Source organism: Pan troglodytes, chromosome X (genome assembly GCF_028858775.2).
Source record: "Pan troglodytes isolate AG18354 chromosome X, NHGRI_mPanTro3-v2.0_pri, whole genome shotgun sequence".
Classification (NCBI taxonomy): Eukaryota; Metazoa; Chordata; class Mammalia; order Primates; family Hominidae; genus Pan; species Pan troglodytes.
The window spans coordinates 37,017,494-37,031,834 of NC_072421.2; the positions used below are offsets into that span (position 1 = coordinate 37,017,494).

The window sequence follows — 14,341 nt, forward strand, 5'->3', positions numbered from 1 at the left end:
TAAATCTTGTGAGAATCTTAAATGCTTGCACATATATTTTCCATCTTTCATTGCTTTGCTGTGTGGTAAGTGAAGTGTTCAGTGCTATCTTCCAAGGCACTGTTTATCCTGTCTATTAATTACTTTCTGTTTTGATATTATTATTTCTCATATTTTGATTAGATTATTTTTATTTTTTTATTCCTCCCTTTAATTGACCACAGTAAAGCCATGATATTTTATTGGTAACCTGCTTAGAATTGTAAAAATTATTTTATTTGGCCCAGCCATACTGCCTAAGACAAAAGTTGCATACAATTCTAATCTCATCTAGATCTGTTCTTATAAAAGGAATATAAAAAATCTTCAACATCCTAAATATGATGCACTCAGTGTGAAGCAAATCAGAGCTGGACATGACATTTATGTCCTTGATGGGCCTGGATGATCCAGGTCCTTTACCTTGTCTTTCCTAACCAGCCAATGTTCTGTGATATATGCTTTCTCCTGGACATAAAGCTCAAAGTAAGCCTTTATTCCCAATCTCAGCATTTCCGACATGGTCAAAGCCTGATGGATGGTTGGCTTTTGTGTAAACCTGTCCAGAGTGGTAGTAACACATCTTGTACATGAGGCAGTTGAGCAGCACTGGAGAACCCTCATGGCCCACACAGAATTCCCCAACTGGAGTATAATAGTCATTCTCCTTGATATGTTTTACTGTGTTTGTGCTACCTCCAATCTGGACCACCCAAAGAAACTTGTTGATATCATCATAGCAATACTCAGTGAAGTCTCCAAAAATGAACAGCACATAGCTGACCTCATGCTTTCTAATAATCTCATAGAGTTTTCCTCTGTGGATACCATTGCCTGAACTACTCAATAAATATTGATATTATTTCATGTGTTATTGTCCACAAAAATTGTCCAGTTCACCTTAGCTATAATCTGGTAGCTATGATCCCAACATAATATGACCTTTGCATCCTCTGGAGTATTGTGACAAAGCCAATAATATGCTTCTCAGTAGTCATCAGAAATTTTGCTACTACTGCCATATCCACCCCAGGCATATAGCATGAAGGAAGAAGAAGAGGAGGCCTTACTGGTCACCCAGGAGTGAGTAAAAAGTGTAGGGGATGAGAAAGAAAGCCAAAATGGACCAAGGCCATTTTGGCATTAATATCATCCCACTTACTGCTTCATTCTAAATCAGGTAGGTAGAATCCTGTTGCTTTTCTTGTCTAGATGACTTATGTCCAGTCTCTTCCTATATGTGGACAACATTTGGGAGACTCCAGTGCTGGAAAGAATGTACACAACAGGTGCCAATACTAGCATTAGACGCACCATTACAGCTTAAAAGTGCACACTGGTCACACCATACATGATATTAAACCTCTGAGCATCAAACAAGTTTCTAAAGCAGGAGTAGAGGCCAATTAGAAATATAAGGACAAGGAAATGCACGTCAAAATAGTATGAGGATCAAGTCATGGCTGATGCTCAGACACAGAAGCAATGATGGGGATGTTGATCTTAGCATAAGAAGGATACAGCAGTGAGTAGAAATGCCCTGTCCAGGGAGGGATTTTTTTCTGTCAGCGTGAAGAGAGCTCCCATAGCGAGAAGGATAAGGCCTGCTAGAGAGAGGACACTCTGGAAAAGAACTTCAATTTGCTGTGGATTCAACTTGTTGCACAGGTAATCCAGAAAGACATGGATAAGGCCAAGACCAAAAACCCCAATGGTTTCCATGCACTCTGATGAAAAGACGGGCTGGAAAGCCACAGAACAGGTCTGCATAGAAAGAATAGTGCCCAGGCAGTAAACAGTACAGCAGGCCATGTAGATCCAGTGGGAGAAACAGCCTGTGAGCATCAGCACCAGAAGACTGAGAGGGATCAAGTTGATCAGGAACACAACACCTCACCATGAAGAGTCCATGTAGAAACAAGCAAGGGCACACTTAGCCTCCCAATAGATGCAACCAGTCTTTACTGCCTTGATCCACATATTGTAGGTGAGTAGGATGCAAAAGATGGCAATCCCTTCATTATCATATGAGCCAGTCACAGATTGGAAGATATATGTGGGAACCATAGCAAACACAGCAGCCAAAAGAAGCCCAGTGCCTGCATCCTTGAGCTCTTTTGTAAGGTGGCAATGACAATAATAATGAAGGAGGAGACACGCAGACATTCTGAATGTCCACGGTGATGTGGAAAAATTGGAGTATGTGGTAGATTGCAGCAGGGGTGCTAATTAAGCCTGGGTAAATTGTTCCTCCAATGATTCATCCCAATGATGACTAGGCTCTCTCATCACATAAGCTATAGAATTTATAAAACTCTTCCTTAGCCAGAAACCTGGTAGTCTGATAATTAAAGTGTGGATTAACCTCATAGATAACACTTTAAAATCTCAGGACAGCAAAGAGACAGCTGGAGAAAGATAACATAGTGGCCATTGACATAATGAGAAGCTTCAGAAGTGTGTTCTGCCTTCTCATAGGACAACCACAAAAATCCATCCAGCCTTAGTCATCTTGACATCAACGGGTGGCAACAGGCCAGGCAACACTCAGCTGGCCAGAATCCCTAAGCAATCCCCTAGGCTCCCTCAGCGATCTATTCAGTGGTGCACTCAACCCTGGCAACCTGATTATTTTTAATATTCATATTTTATATATGTAATTTATTGTTTAATACTTTCTTGTTCATTTCTGAATGGTATGTTTTAATCTCTTTGAGTATACCAACCAAATTTATTATAAAATATTTGTCAAATTATTTCATACAATTAACATCATCAAGAGGCAATTCCTGTCCTGTATTTAGTTGGTTGTATTTTTACTTTTAAAAGTTAACTTATTTTTTAATTGACAAAATTTTTATATATTTATCCTGCACAACATGTTTTGAAATATGTATACATTGTAAAACAGCTACATTGAGCTAATTAACATACATTTTCTCAAACACTTATTTTTCATGGCAAGAACACTTAGAATGTTGGTTGTATTTCTTAGCTTTAGATTTCTTCATGCATTTTAGAATTGTGGATCACAGGCTTATTTGAGGGGAATGTATTTTTTGCTTTGCATTGCTTTATTTTTCTTTAATTCCCTTGGCTCCCTCCTCCCTGACAAGAAGTTATGAGGCTATTTTATAATCAAGGGTTGTGCCTCCTCCCTGGTAGGGATATGAAGCATTTACAAGACTGGTTAGTGAGCCTCAGGACAGGGCTGTCCTGAGGCTCTGCCAGTATCTTCAGGCTTACATTGCCTGGAAACCCCACAAAAATTGTAGCCTCAGGCACCAGTTGTCAGTATATTTTCACTCTAATTTTATCAATCATACGCTCCTGGATTTAAGCAGTGAGGCCAACTTTATTTCTCCATTTTACACAGATCTGTAGTCCTTCCCAGCCCCTAGGAGATGAAGTTGTAGCTTCTATTGCCTGCTTTGGAATATGGTACTTCAGCTCCGTTAACCACTTCAGCCTTCTATTTTTGTCTCTGGTCTATGAAAATGTTTATCTTGTCAAGTCTCTTTGATTATTCATTTTTATACTGTATCCATCTTTGCCAAATTTGTAGAGCAGAAGGGGTTACATCAAAGAAGAAAAAGAGCATGCCATTTTTGCTGGTGTCCCTGGGTTCATTTTTAACTCACATTCCATTAGTGATTTTCAGTGTAATTCATAAAGGAAATCCAACCACTTTGAAGTAAAAATGACTATGGAGTATCCAGTAATTTAAAAATATAGATGATAATCAATTACTAAAATTCTTTCTGCTCTGTTTCAAGAGGTGCTTAGCATTTAAAGAGTTATCTAAAACTGCAATTCAATCAACTAGTTAAGGATATTGGAATGGTTCCTCCTCATCAGCTATCACTGAGAAGAGCCTCAGTGTCTACATTTTAGTGTTGGTTAAGTAATTTTTATACCCTTTTCTGCAAGAGTGAAAAAATTTACACTGAATATCAGGTTGTTGAATCTTTATATCTTTGCTTGTACATTAACATGTACCTGAGTGAAGGTCTGAAGTACTCTGTTTTTAAGCCCTAAAATGTTGTGTTTTATTGAGCTTTAAGCTGAAGGTCTTATCTTTAAAAATTATACCTACAAGGAAACAATCATTTCCTCTTATAAGAAGCACTACATTAATCTAAATTGAGACATAGACTGTGTATTTTACCATATTATACCATATTATATGGTTTTCCCATGTTTGCCATATTATAAAGTCTGCATAGACAGATTAACATTTTTATTCAAGTGAACTAAGAATGTATGTATCGATTAATTCACTCTACTGGACCTCAGCTGAGAAATATCCTTAGTATACTTCAAGTCATTGACCATAGGTGGGGAATCCTCTGTATCCAGACATCCAGCAGGGTCCCTCTCCCTTTACGTTTCAATCTGCTAAGATTCCAAAGTGATGAATTTCACTTGGCTTGCCTCTTAATTATTTTGCTCCATGTTCTGATTGAAGACTTTGAGCCCTATTCTGGAACAATTCTTCTTTCTTGTTCTGCACAGATCAGGTCTTCCTCCAGTGTTCAAGCCATATTTACTTTCTGTGCACTGACTCAGCGGTGTCCACTGTGGACAACGCTTTCTTATGGCTTTTGCTTACGTCTCTTATCTTTATCAATTATTGACCTCTTCTGTTTCCCTCCATCATGCCAGCACTGAATGAAGGCCATAAAACCTTAGATGGGAATTTGAGGTATTATAGTTTACTTGGAAGTTAACCAAAGGAACCACCATCAGGGGATTTAGAAATTGACATGCAAATGAGGATAAAGCCAGAAAAGGGTATGCTATTACAAGGTTAGTACTATGGGCAACTGGGGCTCACTTCTACTGGAGACATCTGAAATCCGGAACAATATATGCCTGAGAGTTATCCCCTTCCTTTTCCAGGGGAATGTCGGATCTAATATTTATCCTCTAATTCCCATTTGTCATTTCAAAAGGCTGCTGCCTAAGAGCACTAACCTTCTTAGAACATTAACTTACACATGGGTGAAAGAAAGCCTTCAGGCAGAAATTTGCCTTAGACAAGGTTGTCAGGTACTAGGCAGTGAATATTAAGAAAGTATGGAGGAGGTACTAGTAGTAGCTGATGAAACGCTCAGTTCACTGGACTCATCCTCAATATCCATGTTTATTCTCCCACATGATCCCATAGTTAATTGAATGAGGGGCATGGAATTGACCTAGAAAAAAAAATCATTACATTCTCTTTCTAGGCATTTCTCTTTGGAACTGAAGAAGCTATTTGGTCTCACCTACTCAGGTAAGTTTGGGGGCTGAGAGGTAGCGCTGTATGCAGCAAGAAAAGCATCAATAATTCCTGACTTCAGATAGAGAAATAAGGCAAATATACATAGAGAGACAAATTGGAGATGTTTGTTTACTAATGACATTCTAATGGCTTGTTCATATTCTGGGGATGTCTGTCAGTATTGCCTATCCTTGGGTTTCACGGATTATACCTGAGTTTTATAAGTTTATCCTTCACACTTAAATTTCAAGCATAAATTCTATACTCTGAATGAACTTAGCAAATGAATTTCCTTCTAGACCCGTTTAAAGAAGATGCACAAGAATACTGGTATATGGATAAAAAAAATAGGAGGTTGACAGCCTCCACAATTTACCAACGTCAGACCAAGTTGGAGTGAGGAAGATGAAGTATATTACCAGATATATAGAGAAAAAAATACTATGAGGCACCTTATTATACCTGAGTCAAGTACATTTTCATTTTAACATTTTTTTATTATGGTGAAATATACAAAGCATAAAATTTACCCTTTAACCATTTTTAAGTGCACACTTCAGTAGCATTAAGTGCATTCGCATTGCTGTGCAACCATCACTATTATCTATCTCCACTATTATCTATCCACTATATAATATCTCCACTATTATCTATCTTTTTTTATCTTTCCAAGCTGAAACTCTGTACCCAGTGAACAATAATTCCCTCTTTCTCCATTCCACAGCCCCAGGCAAACACCATATTATTTTCTGTCTCTATGATTTTGACTAGTCTAGGTACTCACACTATTAACGCACACATGTGTGAAAGAAAGCCCCTGGGCAGTAAGTGGAAGCATACAGTGTTTGTCCTTTTGTGACTGGCTTATTTCACTTAGCATAATATCTTCAAGGTTCTTTCATGTTGTAGTATGTGTTGGGATTAAATTTCTTTTTATGCTGAGTAATATTCCACTGTATGTATATGCCACATTTTGTTTATGCATTCATCCATCGATGAACACTTAAGTTGCTTCCTCCTTTTGGCTGTTATAAATAATGCTGCTATGAACATGGATATACAAATATCTTTTTGAGTCTTTGATTTCAATTTCTTGGATATATATCCTGAAGTGAATTACTGGGTCGTATGGTAACTCTATTTTTAATTTTTTGAAATTGCCATACTCTTTTCTGTAGCACCTGCACCATTTTACATTAGCACCAGTGATGTATAAGGGCTCCAATTTCTGCATATTCTTTCCAACTGAGTCACATAACTTTTAATAAAGATTTATAGTATCTTCATCCAAGAGAGGTTTAGAATTACACGTTCTTATTTTTCTGGTCACCGTTGTTGCTAAGAACTGCTCCCTAGTAGAATTAACTTTCTTAGGGCATTAACTGACACATGTGTGAAAGAAAGCCCCTAGGCAGAAATTTGAAGTAGTTATACTTAAAAACTTGTTTTTAATATTCTTTCTTAAATTAAAATTTTAAATTTACATACAGTTGTAAAGATAAAAAAGTGACATCTCATATATCCTTTACCCAGTTACCCCAATAGTAATATATTGCAAAACTATAGTATAATAGCCCAAAAAGATATTGACATGGATATATATACTCAAAATACACAACAGTGCCATTACCAGGCTCCTTTAATATTGTCCTTTTGTACCCAAGCTCCTTCCCATGCCATCCCAATCCCCTATTTTACCCCTGGCAGCCACTTGTATGTTCTCCATTTCTATAATTTTGTCATTTCAAAAATATTACATAAGTGGGATCATCCAGTATGTTCCATTTAGGGATTGGATTTTTTCATTCAGCATAATTCTCTGGAGATTTAACCAGGTTGTTGTACCTAAATAATATGTTCCTTTATGTCACAGAGTAGTATTCCATAGCATGAATCTTTGTAATATTCACATGGCTAACATAATATGTTTAGCCATTTAACTATTAAAAGATATCTACATTGTTCACATTTTTTGGCTACTAAAAAGTAAATTTGCCATGAACTTTCATGTACAGATTTTTGTGTGAACACGTACTTTATTTATTAGGGATGAATGCCCAAGAGTGCAGTTGCTGAGTCATATGGCAGTTGCATGTTTAGTTTTATTAAAAACTGACATATTGTTTTCAGAGTGGTTTTGCTGCTTCCCATTCCCACCAATAATGTATGTAAAATCCAGTTTCTCCACATCTTCAAAAGCATTTGGTCTGTTCATGTCCTTTGCCCACATTTAATGGGTTTGTTTGTCGTTTACTTGTAAATTTGTTTAAGTTCCGTGTAGATTCTGGATATTAGACCTTTGTCAGGTGGATAGATTGCAAAAATATTCTCCAGTTATGTAGGTTGTCTCATCACTCTGATGATAGTTACTTTTGCTGTGCAGATGCTCCATAGTTTAATTAGATGCCGTTTGTCAATTTTGGCTTTTGTTGCAATTGCTTTTGATTTTTTTGTGATGAAATCTTTGCCCATGCCTATGTCCTGAATGGTACTCCCAGATTTTCTTCTAGGGTTTTTATAGTTTTAGGTTTTACATTTAAGTCTTTAGTCCTTCTTGAGTTAATTTTTATATAAGGTATAAGGAAAGGGTCCAGTTTCTATTTTCTGCACATGGCTAGCCAGTTTTCCCAGCACCATTTATTAAATAGAGAATCCTTTCCTCATTGCTTGTTTTTGTCAGGTTTGTCGAAGATCAGATGGTTGTAGATGTTTGGTCTTATTTCTGAGGTCTTTATTCTGTTCCATTGGTCTATGTGTCTGTTTTCGTTTTGTTTTTTTTGTTGGTTACTGTACCCCTGTCATATTGTTTGAAGTCTGGTAGTGTGATGCCTCCAGCTTCATTCTTTTTTGCTTAGGATCGTCTTTCTATACCGGCCCTTTTTTGGTTCCATATGAATTTTAAGGTAGTTTTTTTCTAATTCTGGGAAGGATGTCAATGGTAGTTTAATGGGAATAACATTGAATCTATAAATTACTTTGGGCAGTATGGCCATTTTCATGATATTGATTCTTCCTATTCATGAGCACGGGATGTTTTTCCATTTGTTTGTGTACTCTCTTATTTCCTTTAGCAGTGGTTTGAAATTCTCCTTGAAGAGGTCCTTCACTTCCTTTGTTAGCTATATTCCTAGGTATTTTATTATCTTTGTAGCAATTGCGAATGGGAGCTCATTCATGATTTGGCTCTCTGCTTTTCTATTGTTTGTGTATAGGAATGCTTGTGATTTTTGCACATTGATTTTGAATCCTGAGACTTTGCTGAAGTTGCTTATCAGCTTAAGGAGATTTGGGGCTGAGATGATGGGTTTTTCTAGATGATAGACTGGATAAAGAAAATGTGGTACATATACACCATGGAATACTATGCAGCCATAAAAAGGAACAAGATCATGTCCTTTGCAGGGACATGGATGGAGCTTACCTCAGCAAACTAACACAGGAACAGAAAACCAAACACCACATGTTCTCACTTATAAGTGGGAGCTGAATGATGAGAACACCTGGACACAGGGAGGGGAACAACACACACTGCAGCCTGTCAGGGGGCAAGGGGACAGAGAGCATCAGGATAAATACTTAATGCACACGGGGCTTAATACCTACGTGATGGATTGATAGGTGCAGCAAATCACCATGGCACATGTTTACCTATATAACAAACCTGTACCTCCTGCACATGTACCCTGGAACTTAAAATTAAATTGAATTTTTAAAAAATTTGGTCTTTTCAATATTTTTAATCTTAGCCATCCTGATACGTGTATAATAATACCTCATTGTGATTTAAATTGCATTTCCAAAATGGCTGATAATGTTGAATATGTTTTAATAGGTTAATTGCTCTATACAATTCCTATTCCATGAAATGTATATTTATGTTTATGTCTCATTTTATAGTCAGATTGCTTTGTCATTATTGGGTACTGCTGAGTCTTAAAAAATTCTAATACATTGTAGATAGTATTTATTTGTCAGATATACATAGAGTTTAGTTTGCAAGTATTTTCTTTTTTATTTAACTTTTATTTTAAGTTCAGGAGTACATGTGCAGGTTTCCTATATAGGTGAAGTTGCGTCATGGGGGGTTGTTGCACAGATTATTTCATCACCCAGATATTAAGCCTAGTACCCATTAGTTATTATTCCACATCCTCTCCCTCCTCCCACACTCCACCCTTTGATAGGCCCCAGTGTGTCTTGTTTCCCTCTGTGTGTCCATGTGTTCTCATCATTTAGCTCCCACTTATAAGTGAGAACATTCAGTATTTGTTTTTCTGTTTCTGCATTAGTTTGCTAAGGATAATGACCTCCAACTCCATCCATGTCCCTGCAAAGGCCATGGTCTCATTCATTTTTATGGTTACATAGTATTCCATGGTGTGTATGGACCACATTTTCTTTATCCAGTCTACCATTGATGGGCATTTAGGTCGATTTTATGGCTTTGCTATTGTGAATAGTGCTGCAGTGAACACACGTGTGCATGTGTCTTCACAACAGAATGATTTATAGTCCTTTGGGTATATACCCAGTAATGGGATTGCTGAGTCGAATGGTATCTCTGTCTTTAGATCTTTGAAGAATCACCTCACTGTCTTCCAAAATGGTTGAACTAATTTACACTCACGTCAACAGTGTATAAACATTTCTTTTTCTCTGTAACCTCAGCAGCATCTGTTATTTTTTGACTTTTTAATAATAGCCATTCTGACTGGTGTGCAATGGTATCTCATTGTGGTTTTGATTTGCATTTCTCTAATGATAAGTGATGTGAGCTTTTCATATGATTGTTCACCCCATGTATGTTTTCTTTTCAGAAGTATCTGTTCATGTCTTTTGCCCACTTTGTAATGGGGTTGGGTTTGTTTGTTTGTTTGTTTTGTAAATTTGCTAAGATTCCTTGTAGATTCTGGATATTAGACCTTTGTCAGATAAATCCATTGCAAAAATTTTCTCCCACTCTGTAGGTTATCTGTTTACTCTGTTGAGAGTTTCTTTTGCTGTGCAGATCTTAATTTAATTAGATCTCATTAGTCAATTTTTGCTATTGTTGCAACTGCTTTTGCTGTCTTTGTCATGAAATCTTTACCTGTGCCTATGTCCTGAATGGTATCGCCTAGGTTGTCTTCTAAGGTTTTTATAGTTTTGAGTTTTACATTTAAGTCTTTAATTCATCCAGATTTGATTTTTGTATATGTTGAAATGAAGACGTCCAGTTTTAATCTTCTGCATATGGCTAGCCAGTTTTCCCAGCACCATTTATCGAATAGGGAATCCTTTCCTCATTGCTTGTTTTTGTCAGATTTGTCGAAGATCAGATAGTTGTAGGTTTGTGGTCTTATATATTTACTCTTTATGTAAGATGTCACACATTACTGTAGCTACTTTGAAAATTTTTTGTTTTCAATTTTCATTAGTTTGACCTTGCTGTCTGTTAAGTGTGGATTTTTTGTGTTTCTTTTTTTGTTTGGGTTTTTTCAGCTTCTCAAATCTATAGATGTATATCTTTTGCCAAATTTTGGAATTTTTCATTAATTATTTTTATAATTACATTTTCAGCCCTACCTTTTTTTTTTCTCTGCTATTTCCAGAACTCTGATGGCATTAATACTAGATATTTTGATATGGATTAAAAGGTTCCTAAGTCTGTTTGTAATTCTACTTTCTCACTGTTACTCAGTTTTGATAGTTTCTATTGTTCCATCTTCCAGTTCATTGATTTTTTTTTCTTATATTGCCTGTTTCTTTGCTGGGACATTCTATCTTTGCTGATAGTTTTTATTTTTGTTTGGTTCAAACATATTCATAATGTTTGTTGAAGCTTTTATTTTATCATTTGTTGAAGGCAACTGCTTTAAAATACTTGTCAGATCACTCTAACACCTCTGCAATCCTGGTGTGGGGATCTATTGGTCAACTTTTTTCATTCAGATTAAGGCTTTTTGGTTTGGGGTATGAAGAATACTTTTGTTTTTATTTGAAACCTGGACATTTTAGATATCATGTTATGAGTCTCTGTGTCTTATTTAAACTTTCTGTTTTAGGTGGTTTCATACAATAACAGTCCAACAGGGAAAGGGAGACACCACAGTTTTACAGCCAGGTGGAAGTAGAAGTCCAGTTTCTTTACTTGGCCTCTTTTGATATTCAACATGGATGCGCCTCTTGTTGTTGCTGGGTAGGGTAGAAGTTTGAGCTCTCCACTTGACCTTAAGTGACACTTTTCTGTTGGGAGGCAGAAGTACTTGGTTATTGCTACTCACATGACCTTCAGTGACACCACAAAGAGGGTGTCATCACAGTTAAGAGGTGATGAAAATCCTGTTTCTTCACTATTCTTCCTTTGAATACACCCTAATTAGGAGGGCAGGAGTGTCTTATTACTGCAGGGTATAAGTGGATATCCTGCCCTCCATGTTGTCTTCTCTGTCACTGTGAGTGGGGCAGAGCCTTATTACCACCGAGCAGGAATGAATGTGAAATCCCTGCTCCCTACTTGTGCTTCTCTGACACCACCTCAGTGAGGGGTCGTGGCACTTCATTACAGTCTGACAAGTGTGAGTGGGAATGTCAAATTCTCAGCCTCCATTTGTTCTTATTGGTGAAGGTGAAGGGGAGGGCTCCCTCAGTGACATTTTACAGTGTTTGGTTGGAATATAGCAGACTGTCTAAATGTTCGTTCTGCTATGCTGACCTTTTCTTAGTCTTTTTTCTAAAGAGGGAAGGCTTTTTTTTTTTTGAAAACTCACCGCTGTGTTGTTTCCTGAGTTCAGAGCTTCTTATCTACTTTATTCCCTTTTCTCCATATTTCAGTTATACACTTAAATAACTTAGAAGTTATTTTAGTTATACTAAGTGGGAGGAATAGAAAAAAGTTTATCTACTCCATCTTTACAGAAGAGGAAATCCATCTTTACATTTATTTAATTCAGAGAAAAAAAATAGCATGGCTGCTTTCATTTCCACCAGTATCTTTGTCATCCATTTATTTCAAAAGTCAAAAGGAGTGCAGAGATATTCACCTATCAATCCCATTCTATGGTAAATCAATTTTCAATGTGATTCACAGACAACTTTTTCTTTTCTTTTCTTTTCTTTTTTTTTTTTTTTTTGAGATAGAGTTTTGCTCTGTCGCCCAGGCTTGAGTGCAGTGGCATGATCTCAGCTCACTGCAACCTCTGCCTGCCGGGTTCAAGCAATTCTCCTGCCTCAGCCTCCCAAGTAGCTGGGATTACAGGCATGTGCCATCACACCCAGCTAATTTTTGTATTTTTTTTTTAGTAGAGACAGGGTTTCACCACGTTGGCCAGGCTGGTCTCAAACTCCTGACCTCAGGTGATCTGCCCACCTCGGCCTCCCAAAGTGCTGGGATTACAGGTGTGAGCCACAGTGCCCGGCCTGACAGACACCTTTTGAATTTTTCTGCTATTTGCCTCTGTCCTCTGAATGCATAAGAGAAATTCTAAAATTTAGGGGCATAAAGTTAAGCCCAATGCAGTCAAGGTGAATGGAACTGTGAAGTGATGAGCTTCTGAATGCTCTGATCTCACAAAGACTCCCCAGCATTTGAGACCAGGCCTCTCTTTTTGTCTGGTAGTGCTCTTGCCCCAAATACAGGCTTGAGAAATCCCAACAATCATTTCCTATCTTTTTCATTCAATAGCTTCAGGCAATTGATACTTAAATTATTGCTATAAATTTTGTAAATATAAGTTAAATTTCAAATTCTTTAAAAAAACATTTCATCTCTCCTTATTGTAAACTTACTGACCAAAATAAAACAGCCAAATGCTTTAATTAAATGAAGATTCAAACATTATGTCTATAATTCTGTAAGAAAATGTCCCAGTTTTATCTCAGTATTTATTTGTGTCTTAGATACTCAATAATTGCATTTTTCTGCAATAACATATTACAATAAAATAAATGACTGAAGAATAGCTTATATTGCTGACACAGATCACAGTGTGTCACTAATGGAGTATTAACTGCTTTTTAAGCAACTGGATAAATCTGCTGATTCATAAGAGAGTCATGTAAAGGAAATCCAATTCATGGTGGGGCTCTTACCACTTCTATGGGCATAAAACACCTTCTTCCATATTATCCTTGTTTCAGTCATGGGAATATTGAGAGTAGCACCTGACTTGTAACAAGATCTTTTAACTGGGAGAGTTGACACATTTAATAATATGTCAAGTCTACTATTTAAGGGACAGACACTGCTCAAAATAAAAATGGTATTTAAGAATATCTTTCATGTAAAAATAATCCCCAGGGAACAAGGGTTTGCTCCATTTCAAAGATCAGAAAAGCAGTGCTGAAAGAGCATTATGAGCTTTTCAGAGACAAAAAAAAACCTATGACTTTAGCTTCATCCCTGGGAATCCCTACGTGATTTTATATCTAGGACAACCACTCACAGAGGCCCATGCAAAACTTTAACAGAAGCAAAACATAACACCTAAGCAGATATTTTTTTTTTCTTCTTTTAAAAAATTGAGACACGGTCTCATTCTATCTCGCAGGCTGGAGTGCAGTGGCATGATTATAGCTCACTGCAGCCTCAAACTCTTGGGCTCAAGCAATTCTCCTGCCTCAGTCTCCCAGCTAAGACTACAGTCTCTCAAGTAGCTAAGACCATAAGCACATGCCACTACACTTACTTATTTATTTATTTATTTATTTATTTATTTATTTATTTATTTATTTATTTTGAGATGAGTTCTTGCTATTTGGCCCAGGCTCATTTCAAACTCCTGGCCTTAAGTGATCCTCCCACCTTGGCCTCCCAAAGCATTGGAACTGCAGACATGAGCCACCATGCCTGGCCCTCTAGGCAGATGTCTTCATGTCTCAGTTTTCCTCAGCATCTAGAGCACCTTCCTGTTTTGTATGCCTTTGTAAGACAGTTCAAACTAAGAAGAAAATAGTTCCATCTGAAGCATGGTTTGGAAATGGGGCTGTGCTTTTCTTACAGGTATGCATATGATTTATCATTTTTTGAAAGAATAATATGGTAAATTTGAAAATAAGATATGTATAAGAAAAATGTGA

At 37.0% G+C, this 14,341-nt stretch overlaps 1 pseudogene; it reads right to left on the minus strand.

Annotated features, from left to right (window-relative positions):
• Positions 1 to 402: 402 nt before the first annotated feature.
• On the minus strand, positions 403 to 7,499 carry LOC737556 (dolichyl-diphosphooligosaccharide--protein glycosyltransferase subunit STT3A-like; annotated as a pseudogene).
• Positions 7,500 to 14,341: the final 6,842 nt, after the last annotated feature.